General features: G+C 37.7%; 1 pseudogene; it reads left to right on the forward strand.

Moving 5' to 3' along the window:
• The first annotated feature begins 8,444 nt into the window (after positions 1-8,444).
• Positions 8,445-9,265, forward strand: LOC101345809 (sodium/potassium-transporting ATPase subunit beta-3 pseudogene; annotated as a pseudogene).
• Positions 9,266-11,669: the final 2,404 nt, after the last annotated feature.

Consider the following 11,669-nt stretch of genomic DNA (forward strand, 5'->3'; position numbering starts at 1 on the left):
TGTGTCTTTGGTGTTCTTCATTCTCCTTTACTCCAGGTGGTTGGGACCAATTGATGCATCTTAGATGGCCGCTTGAAAGCTTTTAAGACCCCAGAGCCACTCACCAAAGTAGGATGCAGAACATTTTCTTAATAAGCTTTGTTATGCCAATTGACCTTGATGTCCCCTGAAACCATGGTCGTCAGACCCCTACCCCTGCTACTCTATCTCTCAAAGTGTTTGATTGTATTCAGGAAACTTCTTAGCTTTGGTTTAGTTCAGTTGTGCTGACTTCCCCGTAGTGAGTGCTGTCCTTCCTTTCACCTAAGATAATTCTTATCTACTATCTAGTTCCTTGAGCTATAATTTTTAAAATCTACCTTTTTCAAAATATTTTTTTGAAAACAATGAGACTTTTAAACTTGTTTTCTAGCACTTCTCTTCTCCATTCTCTGATTATTTTATAATTGCTGCATGACTCTGCAATTATGTTTGTAAATTTTTCTAACTTAAAACAACTAGGTTTCTTCTCATGATTTCTTGGCTTTCAATAGGCTACAATATTTTCTTAAACCAGATTGTGTTACCTTTTAGATCTTGTTGTTAGGTAACATTGGTTGGTTCTGACTCATTGCAATTCTATGTACAAAAAAAATGAAACATTGCTGGCACCATCCTGACAAATCACAGCTATGTTTGAGCCCATTGTTGCAGCCACTGTGTCAGTTCATCTCATTGAGGGTCTTCTTTTTTGTTTATCCTCTACTTTACCAAGCATGGTGTCCTTCAGGGACTGGTTCCTGAGAGCATAGATCTCTATTTTTTCTCCTTAATAATGAAGAATGAAGTCATACATTTTTTGCAGATGAGGATTTTCAAATCATAAAATGTGTCACTTAGACAGGTTATCTAATACCATTTCCCTCCCCCATCCCTGGAGGATTTAAAAAAAGGTTAATGCTAATTAGTTTCCAATTTTTAGAGTAAGGTTCCGCCTGTGAGCAGAAACATGGTGTTGTTATCTGACTGATGCTCCTATCATCCCTATTCTCAATTCTTTTCACCTCCTCGGGTCATAATCTTGCATGTTCCTCCTGAAAGCAATGCCCTTTCCAAGCTTTGGGGGCCCAAGGAGCCATGAGCAGCTGTGAAAAACTCTTCAGCATAACCTCACGATGTTTTTCCTTGACTTGTCATTCTCCTTTTGGCTTCCCAGGGGATTTTCTCTTTTCTGGGGCTCAAAAAGGTTTTGATAAGAATAGATATTCCTGTCTTACCTTTGACTGAAATCTCTGGATATCCTGCTTCTGACATGCTCTGTGTGGCTGTGTTACATGATTACCTGGAAGAATAGCGTTCGCATTCCTAGCTCCCCAGCAACTTTCTCAGGCAGAGGAGTTTGATCTATTCCTGATTTTGCAGTTACGTATATTAGATGAGTTTTTCCTGTGAGCTAATTACTTTGGCAACCAAGAGAGCACCAATAGTTCTGTCAGGCAGCCAAGGGGGCACCTTAATAGTGTTTTAAACAATGTGTACAGAAGGGGTTAAAAGCTACATGGAGAGGAGCAGAGCCTGAGGGGAAAGACACTGCAGGTGTGTCTTTAACAAGGAACTAATTGGGTAACCAGGCGGTAGGAGAAGCAAGCATAAAGCTGGTCAACAGGCTTGTGTGGAATCCCAGCCGTTAGCTGGTGTGAGCCCTTGAGGAGTTGAAATAGAGACAAGTTGAATCTAGAATCTATTTTTTGCTGTGATCTTTGCTAGAAGCTGCAAATTGGGACTTGACAGCTTTCCTCACTGCCTGTTGCTTTATATCAGGTGGTACTGTTTTGAATGAGCTAAGAGCTGACATTCTGGATGCCTAGCCTGGATGTCTTGCTTCTGGACAAGGATGCACGTCAACTCTTGGAGGCACGTTACAATTTATTCTGCTCTTAATGATGTCTGAGTATTGTCAGTGATGTGGTAAATAGTGAAATGATTGCTGGCCTAGGACTCAGGAGATTAGATTCTAATACCAACGGTGCACTCAATAGTGTCAGCTTGCACTAGTCACCAGTCTATGGGGCTTCATTGCTAGATTGAGGTTGTACACGTTTCTCTTCAGGGTCTTTTTGAGCTCTAAATTGCATTAGTTTAAAAATGGATTTGTTTTCTCTACTGAACGTTGATCAGCTGCCTAAAAATAGACTAAGCAATGTAGAAAATATTCAGAGTAGAAGAATGTTTTCAGTCCTTGACAATCCTTCAAACAACACACAATAGGTGTGCTAGCCACTGTGGTATAGATGGGTATGAAGACAATTCTGAGGAAGCTAGCATGGGAATGCAGTAGCTCTGAGAGTAGGTTTCACAGGGGCTGGGTCATGGGGTGAATCTTCATGAGAAAGCAGGCTTGGGGTGACAGGAAATCTAGTTCATAAGCTGGAGGAATGGCGTGAAGTACAGCACTGCTAATAAATCTGTGAGGAAAGGAGCAGTAAAGAGATTGATCAGATTGAAGTGGAAACTGGTTAATGAGAAGCAATAAAAAGTGTTTTCCTAAACAGAGCCAGATTATGGACAATCTGAAAAGATAGGCAGGTAAGTCTTAGGGGAGAGAAGGGAAGCACCTTAGATTTGGGAATATTTTGAAAAATTATTCTGGCTGTCAAATAAAATATAGAGCTCACTCAATTTCAAATAAAGTATATATTTAAAAAGAAAAAAAAATACTAGAAAAAATAAGTTCCCAGATGGAAGAAAAAATTCTGTTCACTGTTTTTAAGCTTCTTATTTTAATCTAAGATATAGAGTTGTATTTTCTGTGAGCCAAAATGGTTTGGCATAAAAGAAAATATGAGTAAAGAATTTGGCAATTGCAACATCTTCTGATTGTTTTTCACTGTAAATGCCAAGGACCTCAGAGAGTAAATATAGTATACAATGATCACAGGTCGCAAAGTTGGGTACAGATTTCTTACACGTGTTGCAATGTATTTAACACTGGTCAATCCACAGGTATGGACACACACTTTTCATTGGCCTCATTACTCTCAATTGTATCATGTCCATCCCACTGGGCTCATTAATGCTACCTGTATGCCTCCAAAGTCACTTGTACGTATGACCTCTGATTAGACCTGGAACTGTCATTTTGTGAGCTGTTCTTGCAATCCACATCTAGTCCCCAGATTCACATATGGAAAACGAGGGCGTTTGATTAGAGTAGCTCCAATTTCTCTTCTAATTTTAAAGTTCTGTAATGCTTAGTAAGAAATAACATTTTTCTAACATGATGGTGTGATGTGACAGTTTGGAAAGAGGGGAGAAAGGAAACTTTTAAAGACCAGATTAATGGAATGCAAATTGCAGCCATAGAACTTTTATTTTAAAGAAATTACCTAGTTTGTGCTGATCTTACTGAAGAACCAAATCACAATTCTTAAAGGAATTTGCAAAATCAGAATCTTAATTCCTGGCAAGTCTTTCTCCACCCACCTCCATTCAAGTTTCATCTTAGAGAGAAGAAAGAACATTTCTAAAGGAGCCTAGAATTAGGCTCAAACAGCAAGTACTGTAGTTTGAAGACATTTTACCCATTTTAACAATAGCTGTACTAACACTTCAGCAATTCATTGAGATCAGTGATTCCTTTAGATTAGCTACAGAAAAGTTCAACTTCTGAATAAAACTGGCTGGTTGAAATTTTTATATAAAAATAGAGCTATTCTACAGGATTTATAATACAATATTTCAAATTTCCAATTTCTAATTCTTAATAGGCAATGCCATCAAGCAAAGCTGACATTTATATAAGGTGAGCACACTTCCATTCTTATTTCTATAATATATCATTTATTAATTGCTTTCTTGTCTTTGATATGAGTTGAAGCTATTACATACATCTTCCATATGCCACCAAAGACCCATTTTACTCTTCTTTTTCTCTTGTCTAGAGAAATTCTTCAAGTTAGATTATTCATTTCTCCAAATTGAATCCCTAAAGAGTATTTGAATAACAAGCATGCAAGTGTCTTATTCAAAATCCTCTCATCTAATTTTCATTGTTTCTTTGATTTTTTTTTTTTATTATTATTTACTTTTCTATGGCTGGATAGGAAAAGGTCCAGAAATAAATGACTGACAACAAGAGTATAAGAAGTGTCTATAGTGATGTAGGAGCAGGTTACAATGAGATACCCATATTCTCCACATCTCTCATATGATGACCTGAGGTGTAAATGATAGTTTTCATTGATATTGAGTGTGAGGTTCCATTATTGAAGAAACTATATTTCCATAATAATAATAATAATAATAGTAAAATAATCTTGTAGACTTATCTACATGAGTTCTAGACTTATCTACTCATTCTTCTGTCCAGGCTTTCTGTATTTCTTTGAACATACCGATGATCACTGTCTCCTCCTCGTATTCTACTATTTGAAAGAAGGTTTAAAATATGAAGATACCTGTCATACTTAGCCAATAATTATATAACTTGAGTTTTTCTGATGGAATAATCTCATTCATTCAGTATATATTTATTGAGCAACTTTCATGTGTCAGGCATTGTACATGAACCAGGAGATAGTGTTCTATAAGAAAGATATGGTCTTTGCCATACTGGAGCTAATATTACAGAGAGGGAATCACGCAATCCACAAGTAAATAAAATAAAATATAAAATAAAATAATCTGTGAGAAATGTCATAACGGAAAAAAGGACTCTGATAGAAAATAATAATAATAATAAAGTGTTGCCAGTAGTAACAATTGTCATAGACTGAGTAGTCAACAGAGGGAGGTGTCTCTGAATAGGTGAAATCCAAGTGATCCTCTACATTGTAAAGAAGCTAGTCACGCACAGATTTAAGACAGATCCTAGAGAGCGGTAAACATCAAAACCCTGCGGCAGGGAAGCATTTGGTACTTTCCAGGAAGATATCCTGGTTGATATCCAGAAGAGGCTAGAGCAGAGTGTGTGAGGCGGATGGTGGTAAGAGAAGAGATTGGAGAGGCTGGCTGGTGCCATGTCATCAAGAGTCACATGTGTCATGTTCAGGAGTTTGTACCTAATTCTGAGAGCAAGAGAATGCTTTTAGAAGGTGTTCAACATAAGTTTAGGTTTTAAAGCAGCCACTTTCTTTGCTCAGTAGGGGAGAGCAGAGAGCATGGTAGCAAGTGTAGAAAAAACATAGAAAGGAAGTCCAGTTAGGAAATAGTCCTGGCAAGTAGTTGCGGAAGTTTGGACAAAACTGATTGCACTGAATTGTAGAGGAATGAGTAGGTCAGAAAAAAAATTGTAGACAGAAAAATCAGGTCTTACAGATAGATTGTCTGTAGAGTAGAATCAAAGTAGACTCTTAGGTTTCTGACCTGAGAAATTACACATTGTGTGGAATCATTTACTATGAATGGAAAAAACTCAAGGAAAAACAAGTCTACACTTGTTTACATATGGGGACTCATGTGTATGTATCAATGATTCTAATTACATTTAATACGTCTATGGATATCTTTCAAGTAAATATGCCCAGTGAGAAGCTGAATATAGTGTCTCAAATTTCAAGAAGAATTATTACCCGAAGGTTAAATTTTGGAAGTCCTTAGAAGGACATAGTTTTTAAAGCCAAAGGAACAGATGCTGTCTCCTGGGGAGATTTGTTAGAAAGTGAGAGAAAGAGAGTCTAGGACAAATACCCAACACACTAGCACATTATTAGATATATAGTTTTCTTAGGAAGCTGTTGATGGATATTCTCCACCAACACAAATAAACAAAAATCAAACAAAAGAGTAAACCAAAAAAAAAAAAAAACAAAAAAGATTTGGCATCTGTTATAGTTTGAATTGTGTCCCCCAAAAATATGTGTTGGAAATCCTAACCCCTATACCTGTGGTTCAGTAATTATCTAACAATATCATTAATATCACACACAAGTACAATTTTCCCGAAGATCATTCAAAAGTGACTACGGCAGTATATTAACAGGGAACTGCCAGAAATTCAAGCTGGATTCAGAAGAGGACGTGGAACCAGGGATATCATTGCTGTCAGATGGATATGGATGAAAGCAGAGAATACCAGAAAGATGTTCACCTGCGTTTCATTAACTATGCAAAGGCATTCGACTATGCGAATCATAACAAATTATGGATAACATTGCAAAGAATGGGAATTCCAGAACACTTAATTGTGCTCATGAGGTAACTGTACGTAGATCAAGAGGCAGTGGTTTGAACAGAACAGGGGGATACTGTGTGGTTTAAAGTCAGGAAAGGTGTGCATCAGGGTTGTGTTCTTTCACCAAACTAATTCAATCTGTATCTTGAGCAAATAATCCGAGAAGCTGGACTATATGAAGAAAAACGGGGCAACAGAATTGGAGGAAGACTAATTAGTAACCTGTGTTATGCAGACAACACAACCCTGCTTGCTGAAACTGAAGAGGACTTGAAGCACTTACTGATGAAGATCAGACACCACAGCCTTCAGTATAGATTACATCTCAACATAAAGAAAATAAAAACCCTCACAACTGGACCAAAAAACATCATGATAAATGGAGAAGAGACTGAAGTTGTCAAGGATTTCATTTTACTTGGATCCCCATCTACATACATGGAAGCAACAATCAAGAAATCAAATGACGTATTGCTTTGGACAAATCTGCTGCAAAAGAGCTCTTTAAAGTGTTAAAAAGCAAAGATGTCACCTTGAAGACTAAGATGCGCCTAACCCAAGCCATGGTGTTCTCAATTGCCTCATATGCGTGTGAAAGCTGGATAATGAATAAGGAAGGCAAAAGAAGAATTGAAGCCTTTGAATTCTTGTGTCAGTGAAGAATATTGAATACACTATGGACTGCCAAATGAATGAACAAATCTGTCTTGGAAGAAGTACAACGAGAATGCTCTTTAGAAGCAAAGATAACAAGATTATGTCTCACATACTTTGGATATGTTATAATGAGGGACCTGTCCCTGGAGAAGGACATCATGCTTGGTAAAGTACGGGGTCATTGAAAAACAGGAACCCTCAAAGAGATGGACTGACACAGTGGCTGCAACAATAGGCTCAAGCATAACAAGGATTGTGAGGATGGTGCAGGGTTGGGCAGTGTTTCCTTCTATTGTACATAGGGTCGCTATGAGTTGGGACTGACTTGAAGGCACCTAACAACAACAACATACTTATGGTTATAGTCCCATTTGAGAAATTGATTTTCTTTGTTATGTTAACAAAACATAACAAAGTGTAGGGTGGAGCCCTGCTGATATAGTGGTTAAGAACTCAACTGCTAACCAAAAGGTAGGCAGTTCAAACTCACCAGCCGCTCATTGGAAACCCTATGGGCAGTTCTACTCGATTTGACGGCACCTGACAACAATAACAATCAAGTTTAGGGTGTGTCTTAAGTCAATCTCTTTTGAGATGTAAATAAATTAAAAGAAGTAAGTGAAGAATCAGAGACAGGGGAAGATAGATGCCACATCACATGAAGATCACCAAGAAGCCAAGGAAAGCGGGATCACAGATGCTGAAAAGGGCCTTATTTGACCTTCCCCCAGAGCTGACAGAGAGAGAATACCTTCCCATAGAGTTGGTGCCCTGAATTTGAGCTTCTAGCCTCCTAAACTGTGAGAAAATACACTACTGTTTGTTAAAACCATCCACTTGTGGTATTTCTGTTATAGCAGTAATAGATAACTAAGGCAACATCTGAAAGGAGAAGCAAGGACGAGGAGAAGGAGATTTCCAGGAAGACGTTGAGTGTAAGATGGAAGATGACAGCTCTGGATCTGCCTAGTGAAAAATCAGGCCAGACTGGATCAGTACAGAGGATTCCAGGGGGGATGATTCATAATGGGAAAAAAAATGCAACCAATAGATTATCTAATGTGTTTGCCAATATTGAGTCTTATAGCAATTTTGGAGATTTTGGGAAAATAATTGATGGGTCTATATAAAAAAAAAACAAAAAACCCACAGGCAATTATTAAATCCAGGAAAAACAAGTTTTTAAAGACAACAAATAAAATATTGTTGTTGAAATGTTTACATATTTGTAATTTTATCAGTATTGTAGAGTGTTTTAACCAGAAAAATAGATTAAAAAGTATGAAATTTATTTCCTTTTATTGAATGAATTCAGGGTAGAGGAACGCTTACAAATGACAGGTGTTTTTGTTATAAGCCTACTATCCAATTTTAATCCTCATGTGTGTATTGTTTCATTAAATATATAATTAATTAAATATGGAGAGAATGAATTAGAAATAAGAAATCTCAGAGAGGCCTGGCTGGGCATGTCACAGTCGGCTCAAGTGTGCCCTGCAGCGAAGAGGTGTCTTAGGCTGTTCCATGCCCTCTACTACTGTTGCTGGGCTGCTCCGCCTGAGCCTGGATGCCCCCAGCACTCCTCGCAGCATCCACCCCCACGACTGTTGCCCACCTCACTGTCCACGCATACACCATGACAAAGAAAGACAGGAAATCCTTTAGCCGGAGCCTGGCAGAGTAGAAGCTCTTCTTCTATAACCTAACCACTGAAGAGTTCCTAGGGTGCACAGCCAAGATTTGGGGTTTGATCTTGCTCTTCTACCTAGTCTTCTATGGATTCTTGGCTGCGCTTTTCTCAGTCACAGTGTAGTCCATGCTTCAGACTCTAAATAATGAGGTTCCAAAATACCTTGACAAGATCCCTAGTCCAGGACTTACAGTTTTACCAAAACCAGCAACTGCACTTCGTCTTAGTAAAGTTCTTATGAAGGATGTATTAGCATTCTTGATCATTTTCTGAAGTCATATGATTTAGAAGAACAGAGAAATCTCACAGCCTGTCTTGATGGAGTACTTTTTGAACAAATTGCGCTGTTTGTACTGCAGGTCAGTTTCCTCATCAGTTACTTCCAGCATGCAGTGGCGTCAATGATCCTGAATATGAATATTCCAAAGGAAACTCTTGTATTCTTGTGAAAATGAATAGAATAACTGGATTAAAGCTTCAAGAGAACCAAGGATAAAGTGTGCTCCAAAGGATGAACAAGTGGCAGTTATATCAATGTATCCTTTCCATAGAGTTATGGACTTAAAATATTTTCCATATTATGGGAAAAAAACTGCATGTGGGGTATCGACAGCCAATAGTTGCTATTCAGGAATTCTTTACTCTTAACAGTACAGGAAAAAAGCAACATTTGACTCCAAGATTGATGGATCATCCCACCGAAAAAACCAGAATGATGTGACAAGTTTTGGGGAAGAATTAAGTTCAAAATAGCAGTGAATACATAATATGAGTAGGTTTCTTAGTTATCTAGTGCTGCTATATGAGAAATACCATAAGTGGTTGGCTTTAACAAAGAGAAATTTATTCTCTCGCAGTCTAGTAGGCTAGAAGTCTGAATTCAGGGTGTCAGCTCCAGTGGAAAGCTTTCTGTCTTCGTCAGTTCTGGGAGAAGGTCCTTGTCATCAATTGTCCCTGGTCGAGGAGCTTCTCAGCCAGGGACCCTGGTCCAAAGGGTGTGTTATGCTCCTGGTGCTTCTTTCTTGGTGATATGATATTGTCCCCCCGATAACATATCTCTGCTCACTTCTCTCTTTTATATCTCAAAAGACACAATCTAATCTTATAGATTGAGTCCTGCCTCTTTAACATAACTACCACTAATTCCATCTCATTAACATCGGAGAGATAGGATTTACAACAAGTAGGAAAATCACATCAGATGACAAAATGGCGGACAATACTGGGAATCATGGCCTAGTCAAATTGATACAGATATTTTTGGGGGACACAATTCAATCCATGACAGCAGGATGTCTCTATAGAATAAATATTGTGCTAGCTATCTTCATTTTGTATCATCTGGACCTGCCATTCTAGAATTATGAGAACACCTTGGAGAAAGGTGGGTGGTATGTGACATTGGGGTGACATCATAATGTGCTTCCAGATCATGATGTTCAGTGTCCTCCAAAGTATCTGCCTATTGCCTCTGCTGCCCTTTAAATCAGTGTACAGACACCATATTAGGGACTAGCAAATACCTGATTGATACCATGTATAATGAGGGCTTTGTCCTATTTTTAAGTGTTTAAAGCTTAATATGCTGTGCTTAATATGTGTAAATATTTTATGGATTTAACACTGGTTAATTGTCATATTTTGATGCCAACACAATTTTAGGGATACAATGATAAAAGAATAAATGGTACCTGACCAACATTAGTGACTTTATAGCTGCAATAAGTGTGGTGTGTGGAGACCCCTGAAGTTGTGTGAGTGTGGAGGAAAAAAGAAAATAAAAGTGGATTTGAAGTGTTAAGAAAGACTAAATATCAGAGTGTATAAGATTTCTTTTTCAATAAACTACTGAGAAACAGGGTTGAAACTTAAGGAATGTGAGGCTGAAAATGGTTTTGTTTGCTTTCATGTATATATAAGAATTGAGAACAATGCTGTCCAATAGAAAAACAGTGAGGGCCACATGTGTCATTATAAATGCTCTTGTAAGCACATTGAAAAGGTAAAATAAATGGGTGAAGTTAATTTTAATATGCTTTCCTAACCCTATATATTCAAATATTGTCTTTTTAAAATGTAATCAATATAATACAATTTTAGATATTTTACATTTTTTTTGATACTGAGCATTTGAAATATGTTTGTATCTTACACTTACAGTATGCCTCTCAATTCATACTAGCCACATTACAACCACTTGTTGCTCCTGGCTACCATATTGGATAACAGGGGGCTATAAAATTTTCTATGGATGATCTGGTAGAGAGATCGAATTAGGGAGAAAGAAAGAAAGAGAGAGAGAGAGAAAGAGGATCAAAAATACTTAGGAAATTTGGTTCTAGATTATAAGTGGAGTTGTGGTCTTTGGAGGAGTGGTGCTTCCTAAAATGTAACAAAAAGTAAAAAAAAAAAAAAAAAAAAAACGAGAGAGAAAGGGATGCACATATGGATAGAATAGATTTGTTCATGGGAATGCAGGAGTATAATTTAGAAAAAAATTATATTTTGTCACTGAAATATGATACAAGGTCATTAGCCAAGAGGGATAAGGATTTGCTCACCTGTCTGCAGACAAGTTTGTACAACATGTCCCACTGCACCTTCATGAATCAGTGCTTAATACATGGTATCTGATGGTGATGCAAAGTCGACTCTGTCAGAATTCCTCAGTACAGCCCTCCTCCTGAAATTTTGAATGAGCCCCTAAGTGTGCACTTAACCACCCTCCACCCTCTGCCTTTTCTCCTTCTTCTGGAAAACATATTTGCTATGCAGTGTTCATAGAGTTCAACAGCTGGCTTTTCACATTCCAATACAATGTTGCTTTAAATTTGAATTGAGCAAAATGCTTTTATTTTGTCATTGGTAGTTTTGTTTGTTTTGTTTTTTAAGCAAACATTGCAATGTGTGCTTTAGAACTATGGTGGCTGTGTTCCTAGAGGATTATGTTATAGGTATGAACTAAATATTGCAAATGAACAATTAAGCAGCTCTGTAAGATTTAATAGTTTTACTTCTCAAACTTGGCCTCTGCATCCCCAGATCCCCACGTTTAAACCCTTTGAGTAGAAAAGAACCAAATAAATAAATAAACACCAAATCTGTTGCCATGAAGTCGATTTCCGTCATAGAACCAGGGATGTGGGGACATCATATGGAGCAAGAGAAAGA

Source organism: Trichechus manatus, unplaced genomic scaffold (genome assembly GCF_000243295.1).
Source record: "Trichechus manatus latirostris isolate Lorelei unplaced genomic scaffold, TriManLat1.0 scaffold00078, whole genome shotgun sequence".
NCBI lineage: Eukaryota > Metazoa > Chordata > Mammalia > Sirenia > Trichechidae > Trichechus > Trichechus manatus.